Raw genomic sequence first — 13407 nt, forward strand, 5'->3', positions numbered from 1 at the left:
CTGGAGTTTCTCTGCATCCTCCTCACAGCACACACGCCCACCCAGCTTTGTGTCGTCTGCAAACTTGGAGATATTACATCTACTTCCCTCAGTAGCAGTAGTTGAAATAAAGTTTCTTCACGAAACCTTGAATCAGGAACAATGAACAAAGATAATGGTGACTGGATAAGATAAACAAAACTGCAGAAAGGCAGAAGTAAGGACCTTGGGTCCGGGACAGTTGAGATAGCACGAAGCATCTGCCAAAGCCTACGTAACTGGTAATTAATGGTTGATTATGTATAAATAAACTGCCACGACCATTGTAAATTTGAGAGACTTCGGTACGCTGAAGGCTCTCCCCTGCATGCTTGTAATAAAGTTTCTCTCATGTCACAGCCTACCCGTGACTCCGAGTGGTTTCTTCCACAACAGAGGGATTTGAAAACAAGGATGAGAATTTTGAAATCGAGGCGTTGCTTAACCGGGAGCCAATGTAGGTCAGCAAGCACAGGGGAGATGGGCGAATGGGGCTTGGTGCGAGTTAGGACATGGGCAGCAGAGTTTTGGATGACCTCAAGTTTACATAGGGTAGAACGTGGGAGACCGGCCAGGAGTGTGTTGGAGTAGTCAAGTCTAGAGGTAACAAAGGCATGGATGAGTGTTTCAGCAGATGAGCTGAGGCAGGGGCGGAGACGGGCGATGTTACGGAGGTGAAAATAGGCAGTCATGTTTCATCGAGATGAAAGATGGTTAAAATGCTTAGGCTAAGCATCAATGTTGTTTCCTTAGAAACTGTAAATGATGAAACAATTGGTTAGCCTGTCTTGGTAATCAATAGATATTGTGTTGGAAAATCTCTGATCTTGGGATACTCAACAGGGTGTATCTGGCATAGGCTGTCCTCTTGGATGGGGAGCACTTGGAGATAACAAGAAGTTGGTCAGGTTTTTTTTTAAAACAGAAAACGGGTCCAGGAAAGGCTGCAAGATGCTTAGAATGCAGGAGAGTAGATAGTTACTTGGTTTAAGTCAAGCAAAAATGACCCACTGATGCAGGGAAGCATAGCATGTTCATTATTTTGTATTATTACATAAAGACAAGTTGTACTGATCAAATTAAATGAGTCTACGCATAATTGCTGTTCTCTATGTTCACTTGCTGGGTGCGAAATAACGCAGCTTGATGATTATGGTGAGAAAATGTTTAAAACATTTATTCAAACACTTCCAGTTTGGTGTGATTTGTCTGCCTCCACTATTTCAAATGGCTGCCAATGCTGGAGAACAGCAAGAAACCAGAGGTGACCAATGCTACCTGCTGCTCTGAGGGAAAACATTCACCAGAAGACAGGAGAAAACCTTTTGAATTAATTTTTAGCCAGAGTGTTATATTCTTACCTGAAGCCTGAGCATTTCCTTGTGTATACACACACAACACACACACCCATATACACACACAACCACACACAGTTCCTTCTCGCCTTTTGTGTTGTCAACTCACTGGATAAAAATTCTATTTTGTTATGTTCAATGTTATATTTAATTTGCAGGTGTTGTAGTACAGCCATAAAACAATAACAACTAGTTATGAAGCACAAAATTGGCAATACTTGTGTACTATTTAGAAACTAGAACAATTGCAAGTGCTTCAATGTTTTTGGATGTATTTAGCTTTTAATAGTACAGTATATGGGAATTTGTTTAAAGCTAACTTGGAACACAAAAGACTAATTTGGTAAAAGGAGGATCTGGAAGTTCTGATTACAACTGAAAACAATGAAAGGCTCCAAAAGTTGTGTGTGGGACAGGGTTAATGAAGCTAACATTTGCTGGTGTCGTCTTCGCATACAATGGATATTTTGTTGCATAGCAATGCCAATCATTACACTTTTCATCCTGCTCTCTTTAAACAGAACTCAACTTTTTTTTTAAACTGTGCGCTTCAGTTGAGTATCAGAAGCTTGCTGATTCAGGGTATACAGGTAGCAACTGGACTGGGTGAGTGTATGTCATTTTGATAATCAGGAGGTAGTAGTTTCTTTGTTCCAGTGCCAATATAAACACAAACTAGACATTTAAAAAAAGTGTCAAAACGGGTTTGGGAGGTGCTGCCGAAGGAGCCTTGGCGAGTTGCTGCAATGCATCTTGTAGATGGTACACACTGCAGCCACGGTACACCAGTGGTGGAGGGAGTGAATGTTTAAGGTGGTGGATGGGGTGCCAATCAAGCGGGCTGCTTTGTCCTGGATGGTGTTGAGCTTCTTCAGTGTTGTTGGGGCTGCACTCATCCAGGCAAGTGGAGAGTATTCCATCACACTCCTTACTTGTGCCTTGTAGATGGTGGAAAGGCTTTGGGGAGTCAGGAGGTGAGACACTTGCCGCAGAATACCTAGCCTCTGACCTGCTCTTGTTGCCACAGTATTTATGTGGCTGGTCCAGTTAAGTTTTTGTTTAATGGTGACCCCCAGGATGTTGATGGTGAGAGATTTGGCGATGGTAATGCCGTTGAATGTCAAGGGGAAGTGGTTAGACTCTCGCTTGTTGGAGATAGTCATTGCCTGGCACTTGTGTGCTGTGAATGTTACCTGCCACTTATCAGCCCAAGCCTGAATGTCGTCCAGGTCTTGTTGCATGCGGGCATGGACTGCTTCATTATCTGAGAAGTTGTGAATGGTACTGGACACTGTGCAGTCAACAGTGAACATCCCCATTTATGACCTTATGTTGGAGGGAAGGTCATTGATGAAGCAGCTGAAGATGGTTGGGCCTAGGACACTGCCCTGAGGAACTCCTGCAGCGATGTCCTGGGGCTGTGATGATTGACCTTCAGCCACCACAACCACCATCCTTTCTGCTAGGTATGACTCCAGCCAGTGGAGCATTTCCACCCCCCCCCCCCCGATTCCTATTGGCTTCAGTTTTAATAGGGCTCCTTGATGCCACACTTGGTCAAATGCTGCCTCGATGTCAAGGGCAGTCACCCTTACCTCACCTCTAGAATTCAGCTCCTTTGTCCATGTTTGGATCAAGGTTGTAATGAGGTCGGGAGCTGAGTGGTCTTGGCTGAACCCAAACTGGGCATCAGTGAGCAGGTTATTGGTGAGTTAGTGCTGCTTGATAGCACTGTCGATGACACTTTCCATTACTTTGCTGATGATTGAGAGTAGACTGATGGGGCGGTAATTGGTCGGATTGGATTTGTCCTGCTTTTTGTGGACAGGACATACCTGGGCAGTTTTCCACATTGTCAGATAGATGCCAGTGTTGTAGCTGTACTGGAACAGCTTGGCTAGAGGCGCGGCTAGTTCTGGAGCAGAAGTCTTCAGCACGACAGCCGGGATGTTGTTGGGGCCCACAGCCTTTGCTGCATCCAGTGCGCTCAGCCATTTCTTGATATCACGTGGAGTGAATCGGATTGGCTGAAGACTGGCTTCTGTGATGGTGGGGACCTCAGGAGGAAGCCGATATGGATCATCCACTCAGCACTTCTGGCTGAAGATGGTTGCAAACGCTTCAGCCTTGTCTTTTGCTCTCACATGCTGGGCTCCACCATCATTGAGGATGGGGATATTCATGGCGCCTCCTCCTCCTGTTAGTTGTTTAATGGTCCATCACCATTCACGACTGGATGTGGCAGGACTGCAGAGCTTTGATCTGCACTGTTGATTGTGGGATCATTTAGCCCCGTCTATAGCATGCTGCTTCTGCTTTTTAGCATGCATGTAGTCCTGTGTTGCAGCTTCCCCAGGTTGGCACCTCATTTTTAGGTACGCCTGGTGCTGCTCCTGTCATTTTCTTCTACACTCCTTATTGAACCAGGGTTGGTTCCCTGGCTTGATGGTAATGGTAGAGTGAGGGATATGCTGGGCTATGAGGTTACAGTTTGTGGTAGAATACAATTCTGCTGCTGCTGCTGATGGCCCATAGCACCTCATGGATGCCCAGTTTTGAGCTGTTAGATCAGTTCTAAATCTATCCCATTTAGCATGGTGTTCATGCCACACAACACGATGAATGGTGTCCTCAGTGTGAAGACGGGACTTCGTTTCCACAATGACTGTGTGGTGGGTGGTCACTGCTACCAATACTGTCATGGACAGATGCATCTGCGACAGGTAGATTGGTGGGGACGAGGTCAAGTCGTTTTTTCCCTCGTGTTGGTTCTCTCACCACCTGTCACAGGCCCAGACTGGCAGCTATGTCCTTCAGGACTTGGCCAGCTCGGTCAGTAGTGGTGCTACCGAGCCACTCTTGGTGATGGACATTGAAATCTCCCACCCAGAGTACATTCTGTGCTTTTGCTACTCTCAGTGCTTCTTCCAAGTGGTGTTCTACATGGAGGAGTACTGATTAATCAGCTGAGGGAGGGCGGTAGGTGGTAATCAGCAGGAGGTTTCCTTGCCCATGCTTGACCTGAAGCCATGAGACATCATGGGGTCCGGAGGCAATGTTGAGGACTCCCAGAGCCACTCCTTCCTGACTGTATACCACTGTGCCGCCACCTCTGGTTGGTCTGTCCTGCCTATGGGACAGGACATATCCAGGGATGGTGATGGAGGAATTTGGGACATTGGCTTAAAGGTATGATTTTGTGAGTATGACTATATTCAGGCTGTTGCTTGACTAGTCTGTGGGACAGCTCTCCCAATTTTGGCACAAGTCCCCAGATGTTGGTGAGGAGGACTTTGCAGGGTCGACTGGGTTGGGTGTGCCTTTGTCGTGTCTGTAACCGGTACCTGGATAAAATGAGGTGCTGGGCTGATGAGTAGCAAATACAAAATCATGAGACTGAGAAAGGATAATAAACAATGGCAATATTAGATAAATAGTAAATAAAGTCTTGCATTTATACAGCGCCTTTCACGACCCAAAGCGCTTTACAGCCAACAAAGTTTTTTTTTGAAGTATAGTCACTGTTGTAATGTAGGAAACGTGGCAGCCAATCTGCACACAGCAAAGGTCCCACAAACACCAATGTGATAATGACCAGATAAGCTGTTTTAGTATCATTCTACATGACACAACACAGGAGAAGAATAGGGGAGCACTGGTGGATAGATCGCTGAAGTCATCAGAACAGTGTGGCAGAGGTAGAGAGACCAAACAGGATCATGGACTGCGTAGCTAGGAGAATACAGTATAGACAGTGATACCGGGACTAGTGATGTACTGCAATGGTCTTTTCAGGTCCTGTATATTCCAATTATAAATCTGTTTTTATGCATTGGATCATGTAATGTGCAGTGTATTATTCTGCTAAGGTGCAACTGTGTAACTTGTGTTCTCCTTTACGGCCACAAGGACAAATTTTTATGCCTGTCTCAGGTCAATTAGAGATTAATTGCTTTGAGCTGGATCCTGAGGTTAATTAGACAATCAGAAGTCAAAAGAAACCAGCTGCAGTGCAGGCTCCTGGGACAGCACCCCTGATGGGGAGCTTGCCGAATATTAGAATGCTTGAAGCTGTTTATCAAATAGCGTGAGAAATGTGACAGTTTCTCATGGTGGAGAAGCATGGCTTTGGGTGGGGAGCTAGAACTCTGTATGTAGAAGGAACTGGGAATGGGACTATACATGCAAGATTACCATAGGCTGCGTGTAATGAATGAAATGTGCCGTGGCAGTTTGGGAGCAGGAAAGTGTGACCGAGGACAAAGGAATTTTGAAAATTTGGAGCAGTGGAACATAGGAACAGGAGTAGGCCATTCAGCTTCTTGAGCCTGCTCCACCATTCAATGAGATCATGGCTGATCTGAACAAGGCTAGAAAGGGAAAGAGAGAACAAAGAATGTTCAAAATACTGGGTTGGGGGTGGAGAGGAGAAGAGCTGGGGATGGAGAGAAAGAGTGGCAGAAGAACAGAGCAGGTAAAACAGTGGGAAAAATGGTGTAATTTAGGTGATTTTTAAAATTGCCTGTTGTGATCTCTTAAATTCAATTTTTCCTTTAACTAGTGCCGAGCAACACTGGGCATCTGCTTTGTTTAGACATTATTAATGTCAAATATAAATGAAGCACGAATGATGGAAAATGGGATGCAAGACCTCACATCATTAGCGTCCTATTTAAATACACCTGCTCTTATTTGGGCAGGGGTTTCTGACATTTGGTGGAAGTGGTGCTGGAAAATTGGAACGCACGTTAAAATAGGCAGAGACCTGTTATAATGGATTCCTGCTTAACTTATTTGCCCCCCCCCCCTGTTCACAATAACACCCAAACATTGGGCGCTATTCAAAAGGGAAATTTTGCCTTAGAAGTCTTTCTGAAAGATCAACTAATGGAATATTTGAAAATTATGCGTTTTTTTTTAAACTCTGAGAATTCAATCAATCAACAATTCTATACATCAAATCCGTACTTGTCTTAAAGCACAATTTTAAGACTGCGCTGACTTTTGTTCATGTGTGGGGGGTCAAAGGAAATGGGTGCGAGTATGTAACTGGGCACAGTGACGTGCCTGGTGCTCATGAGCGCCTCTTGGGGCCGACTTAATTTTTTTAACTTTAGCATCTGCCAGGTACCAGGGCAAGTTTTCAAATATATTTATGAACCTTTCCTGGGAGTATTCTTTTAAACCTTAATGCAATCCTTACTGCCGTAGTCAATATTTTTTCTACAATGAACTGATTTTCTGTCAAAAATCTATACTCTTTTATGCTGTATCTTGATGGACGTTCAACAAGACATTCAAGGTCAAGTCAACCAATATAACATTGCTTTGCCATTATTAAAGTAATAACTCCCCATGAATCTTGGTAGAAAATAAATGTCCTACTTAATTAGAATTTTTGAGTCACTTAGCGTTTTGTCTACTTTGCAGGCAGATTTAAGGCTTACAGGCTAAATGCTGTACTCAGCTCTATGCGGAGTGGGTGGGTTGGACTAAATCCAATTCAGCAACATCTCTGCTTTCCATCACCATTCTTACACTCTGAAGGTGCGTTTTGGCAGTTGCAACAATGACTGCACTTTAGTGCAAAATTTTGTGTAATGTGACTGCACAGCGTCGATAAAGTTCACAGTACCGGTAGTAACAACTCAGTTGACCCGAGATGTGTTTAAATTATTGAATCAAATATCCTTAATCCATATGGTTAATTTGTCTAGATCCCTTTGAATGCTATCAATCTCCCTCACACCTATTACCTGCCCACATATTTCTAACAATTTGTGGCAGGATGACTAATATTCAAATTCTACTACTATCAACAGTCCCGGTTCTGGTGTATATATCTCTTTTGAAGGGAGTTATGTATTACTGAATTATTCCTCAATCACTCAGTGTTCTTAAATTACACCCTTTCCTGTGTCTTTCAGTTGCCCGTTTTTGTCATATTGAGCTGTTGAGTGGAAATTGAAATGTCTGGAAGCAGACAATTTTATATAGACTCTCCCTCATGTAACATCATGAATGGGCAATCTGCTTTCAACGCAGTTTTTAAACAGATATCAGAATGGAATGTCATGTTGGGGAGGGTTTGGTACAAAATGTATGCTACTAGATTGTCTCTAAACGGAAGCATATGAAACATAGCTGAGTGACAATAGAGAAACATTAGTAACAGCACAGATATCTATTTGTATAATACAGGAAACTTTCTGGTATCCAGCACCGATGGGACCGAGCTGGTGCTGTTAGATCAAAACTGCCGTAGAAACCAGCGCTAATGTTAAAACATACGGAGCTCAGAGCTCCGTGTGAAGCAACAAACCCTGTTGCTTAGCAACAGCTTCAGAACAGTCGGCGCAGCTTGCAAGCGTCTAGCTGAAGCTGTTGCTTAGCTACAGAGACGCTTGCAGAGCCAGGACTGGAGAAAAGAAGCAACGAAAAGAAAAAAAATTATCTGAACCGACTCCTGAATTTTGCCGGTAGATAGAGCTTTCCGGACATTTAACCTCCGGATAAACGAAAGTTTCCTGTATTTAGGATTTTGGGGCACAGGACCTCTCTCTTTCCTTAGTGCAGCATATATCTAATTTAAGTTGTTGCTGGAAACAGCAGCCGGAAGGTCTCGGACACTTCCAATCATGCTGAGGGAGGGAATGTGCATTGCAAAAAATTGCCATAGGTGCCTAATTCTTCTTCAGCCCTCTGGTCCATGGAGATCCAGGGATAGGCCGTTACTCCAAGGATTTTCAGGCATCTGCCCCTTCAGCAATACAGATTAGGAATTTACCAAAACTTTCTTTGTTACTCTGCTTTAGTGAGTAAAGTTCACTATTATTGTACTACACTGTTGCAGAATTTCCTGAAAAATTTAGTCTACTACTTTTTATTCTGAAATCTAGCAATTAGTTAAATTTTACCTCCATTAACTCATTGACTTTGATACATGCTTTTAGTGTATGCCTACATTGGGAATTCCAGCTATTTATCAAAAGCTAAGAACAGTTAATTCAGGAACACATCGGAGATATCCTGAAGTGCATTTTGGACCATTGTGATATACAGGAATATTGCTAAGGAAGGCCAGTTCTTCTAACGCCACACATTAGTTTACCTTCAGCTATAAATAGAAAGTGACCTCTCCATAACCAGGGTGCAGAATCATCAATGGGATTATTTACCATGATTTCACTGTTAACTAGTGAGACTTTGCTTTTGTGGCTTAACATTTGGAGTATCCCATATCAGTGCTGGTCATGATAAGGGTGGCAATTCACCTTGGAAATAATTAACAATATGTTAGCTACAGCTTTCAAACATTTGCTGCAACTTGAGATTCTTTTTATTTCTGTCTATCAAAAGATTTTACTCTATCTATAGCTGTAGTCATTCCAAAATAACAAGACCAATATCATTGATGCGTCATGCCTTATTGGTCAAATCCTTTGAGGGAAATTATTCCAACCTTATTTCCTGAACTATATCAGCACAGCAAGAATGTTGATTGGGTATTATTCAGGACATGTATGCAGATGAGTGGCAGTACGCAATTACATCCTTTTCTGGTACAAGGCTGTTTAACATAGGTGGGCCGGATTGGCACCTAAATTTATTAGAGGCATAATTGGACCTGTACTGTCATTATCATTTAAGTCAATATTTTCAACTGGTGCAAAACTGGATCAATTATATGAACGTAGTATGCACCGTTGGGTTTATCAATTGGTTTACCATGAATCTCTCCTGCCAAAATCTCTTTTATACTTGATCTTTAGGACCTTTTAGCTCAGCAGATTTCTGGTCCTAGTCATGCCTCAGTGTCAGAGAAAGTTGACATTATGACTCCTCTCTGCTCATACTCTGGTTTCATGGTAAAGTCTCAAACTGTCTTTAACAATTACCCTATTTTTTCTTCCATTAACTTCTCCAGCTCCCCTAGTTTGTACTACCCTGACCCGATGGAGCTGGTCATTGACTAGCTGCACACCCATACAACGGGTGAATTAGGTTTACACCGCAGGACCTCATTGGTGATAGCTATCTCGGTGGTGTAAATCAATGAGTCAAACCCCTCAATAAATGAAAGGGATTACAGTTTCAGTTTGATATTTGAGGTTGAAAGTAATTAGCCACCAGTACCAATGTTCTAGTTTTACTGATTAAGGAGATGTGAATGTTCTAGCAAATTTTCTCAATGACTTAAAAATCTCACTGATATCCATAAGCTGGCAAGTCACACGCTGCATGTCTGGACCCCAAGCCACACACCAAAATGAGCTTGAAGTACAACAGTGCCTCCTCACTAGCATCATTCGCTACTCAGTCAGTACTGTAAAGACCTCAAATGTTACTGCAAAAAAAGTAAATTCTGATCATTTTAAATATTGTATTATATAATTTTCATCCTTGTTTTCAAAACCCTTCATGGCTTCATCCCTCCTTATCTCTGTAACCTCTTCCAGCCCTACAACTCTCTGAGGTTGCTGCACTCCTCCAATTCTGACTATTGCGCATGCCCGATTTTCATCGCTTCACTATTGGTGGTCATGCCTCCAGCCGTCTAGGCCCTTAGCTGTGGAATTCCCTCCCTAAACCGCTTCGCCACTCTCTCCTCTTTTAAGATGCACCATAACATAGAAACATAGAAGATAGGAGGAGTAGGCCATTCGGCCCCTCGAGCCTGTTCCGCCTTTTAATGAGATCATGGCTGATCATCCAAATTCAGTACCCTGTCCCTGCTTTCTCCCCATATCCCTTGATCCCTTTAGCCTTAAGAAATATATCTAACTCCTTCTTGAATATATTTAATGAATTGGCCTCAATTGCCTTCTGTGGTAGAGAATTCCACAGGTTCACCACTCACTGGGTGCAGAAATTCCTTCTCATCTCAGTCCTAAATGGCTTACCCCTTATCCTTAGACTGTGACCCCTGGTTCTGGACTCCCCTGCCATCAGGAACATCCTTCCTGCATCTAGTCTGTCTAGTCCTGTTAGAATTTTATAAATTTCAATGAGATCCCCTCTCATTCTTCTAAACTCTAGCGAATACAAGCCCAATCGACCCAATCTCTCTTCATACATCATTCCTGCCATCCCAGGTATCAGTCTGGTGAATCTTCGCTGCACTCCCTCCATGGCAAGAACATCCTTCCTCAGATAAGGTGACCAAAACTGCACACAATACTCAAGGTGTGGTCTCACCAAGGCCCTGTACAACTGCCGCAAGACATCCTTGGTCCTGTACTCGAATCCTCTCGCTATGAAGGCCAACATACCATTTGCCTTCTTAACCACCTGTTGCACCTGCATGCTTACCTTCAGTGACTGGTGCACAAGGACACCCAGGTCTCGTTGCACTTCCCCTTTTCCCAATCTATTGCCGTTCAGATAATAATCTGCCTTTCTGTTTTTGCCACCAAAGTGGATAACCTCGCATTTATCCACATTATACTGCATCTGCCATGCATCCATGGATTGGAGGGTAGCTAATGTTACCCCACTATTCAAAAAAGGTGGTAGAGAAAAAGCGGGGAATTATAGACCGGTAAGCCTGACATCGGTAGTGGGGAAAATGCTAGAATCTATTATAAAAGATGTAATAGCAGAGCACTTGGTAAGCAGTGCCAGGATCGGACAATGTCAACATGGATTTACAAAAGGTAAATCATGCTTGACTAATCTACTGGAATTTTTTGAGGATGTAACTGGTAAAATAGATAAGGGAGAACCAGTGGATGTGGTGTATTTGGACTTTCAGAAGGCTTTCGATAAGGTCCCACATAAGAGATTAGCGTGCAAAATTAAGGCACATGGGATTGGGGGCAAGGTATTGACTTGGATAGAGAACTGGTTGGCGGACAGAAAGCAAAGAGTTGGAATAAACGGGTCGTTTTCCGAGTGGCAGGCAGTGACTAGTGGGGTACCGCAAGGATCGGTCCTAGGACCCAAGCTGTTCACGATATATATTAATGATCTGGATGAGGTAATTGGATGTAATATCTCCAAATTTGCAGATGACACAAAGCTGGGTGGGAGGGTAAGCTGCGAGGAGGATGTCGTGAAACTCCAGTATGATTTGGACAGATTGGGTGATTGGGCAGAAACATGGCAAATGCACTATAATGTGGATCAATGTGAGGTTATCCACTTTGGTGGCAAAAACAGAAAGGCAGATTATTATTTGAATGGCAATAGATTGGGAGAAGGGGAAGTGCAAAGAGACCTGGGTGTTCTTGTGCACCAGTCGCTGAAGGTAAGCATGCAGGTGCAGCAGGCGGTTAAGAAGGCAAATGGTATGTTGGCCTTCGTAGCAAGAGGGTTCGAGTACAGGAACAAGGATGTCTTGCTGCAGTTGTACAGGGCCTTGGTGAGACCGCACCTTGAGTATTGTGTGCAGTTTTGGTCGCCTTACCTGAGGAAGGATGTTCTTGCCATGGAAGGAGTGCAGTGAAGATTCACCAGGCTGATACCTGGGATGGCAGGAATGACGTATGAGGAGAGATTGTGTCGATTGGGCTTATACTCACTGGAGTTTAGAAGATTGAGAGGGGATCTCATCGAAACCTATAAAATTCTGTCAGGTCCGGACAGGCTAGATGCAGGAAGGATGTTTATGATGGCCGGGGAGTCAAGAACCAGGGGTCATAGTCTAAGGATAAGGGGTAAGCCATTTAGGACTGAAATGAGGAGGAATTTCTTCACCCAGAGAGTGGTGAACCTGTGGAATTCTCTGCCACAGAGGGCAGTGGAGGCCAGTTCATTAAATATATTCAAAAAAGAGTTGGATATATTTCTTAAGGACAAAGGGATCAAGGGATATGGGGAGAAGGCAGGGACAGGGTACTGAATTTGGATGATCAGCCATGATCTCATTGAATGGCAGAGCAGGCTCGAAGGGCCGAGTGGCCTACTCCTGCTCCTATCTTCTATGTTTCTATCTGCCCAATCACCCAACCTGTCCAAATCATACTGGAGTTTCTCGGCATTCTCCTCACAGCACACCCAGCTTTGTGTCGTCTGCAAACTTGGATATATTACATCTAGGGTTGAAAAATTCCGGAAATTTTTAAAAGAGGAAACTTTCCATGGGAATTTGGGGAATTTAGAGTTTTTTTGCACACTGATGGTTTTTGTCTCTGACCCTTATATTATCTTTGTCATCAAAATAGACATACTGTTCCATACAAATAAAAACAGGCTTTCAAAACTTTAGTTAGGTTATAATTTTGAACTTTATTGAACCCCCACAAAAAATAATAAAAAGAGCGTCAGCTTATTTAGTCTGTAATTTGTCCTTATTTTGTCCCTTTGAGTCTTCTACTCATGAATCTTCTGAGTCTTCTACTCATCATTGCTCCTCCTGATTCTCTGACTCTGGCTCTGACGTGTCCATTTCCTCCTCTGTGTCACTGTCTAGCTGTGTGGTGGACACTTCTGTATCTAGCTCAATAAGTTGTAGGTTCGTCCGGATAGCCACCAGTTTCTCCACTCTCTTGTTAGTCAGCCTGTTGCGCACCTTTGTATGCATATTTCCAAAAAGTGACCAGTTTCGTTCAGAGGCCGCTGATGAAGGTGGGATTTGGAGTATCACCGATGCAATGGGTGACAGAACCTCAGATGCACAAAGTCCCTTCCACCAGGTATGTGCACTGATATGCTTGCATGATTCCCATATCCCGTCCCCATTCCAAAGACCTTGCTTGGTAGAGAACTTTGCCAGACTTCCCAGAACTTTGCCCACGTCCAGATTGAGGTGGCATGAGAGGGTAGAAATCACACTGTAAGCGCTGTTGATCTGTTCTCCAGAAAGTATTGGTCTCCCAACATGCTTTGGGTCCAGCATGCATGCTGCAGCATGAATCGGCTTGACACAAAATTCTTGATGCGTCTGTATGAATTGAACAATTGCCTTCTCCTCTGCTTTGAGCAGCAGGGATGTGGGTAGGGCAATGCTGATTTGTTCTTTTAAATCAGCAAAAAGCCTGAGAACATCTGACAAGACAGCGTCATCTCCTTCAATCTGAGCAATTACAGATGC

General features: G+C 43.6%; 1 protein-coding gene across 1 annotated transcript in view; it reads left to right on the top strand.

The window, feature by feature from the left end:
• The first annotated feature begins 1957 nt into the window (after nucleotides 1–1957).
• Nucleotides 1958–13407, top strand: part of mtap (methylthioadenosine phosphorylase) — a 293107-nt gene continuing 281657 nt past the window's right edge. Inside the window, exon 1 of the mRNA XM_085984024.1 lies at nucleotides 1958–1979. The gene's annotated coding sequence lies outside the window, so the exon portion shown is untranslated. The remainder of the gene's footprint in view (nucleotides 1980–13407) is intronic.

The sequence above is a fragment of the Somniosus microcephalus genome, chromosome 1 (genome assembly GCF_052327205.1).
Source record: "Somniosus microcephalus isolate GS21.2 chromosome 1, FLI_Smic_1.0, whole genome shotgun sequence".
NCBI classification, from domain to species: domain Eukaryota; kingdom Metazoa; phylum Chordata; class Chondrichthyes; order Squaliformes; family Somniosidae; genus Somniosus; species Somniosus microcephalus.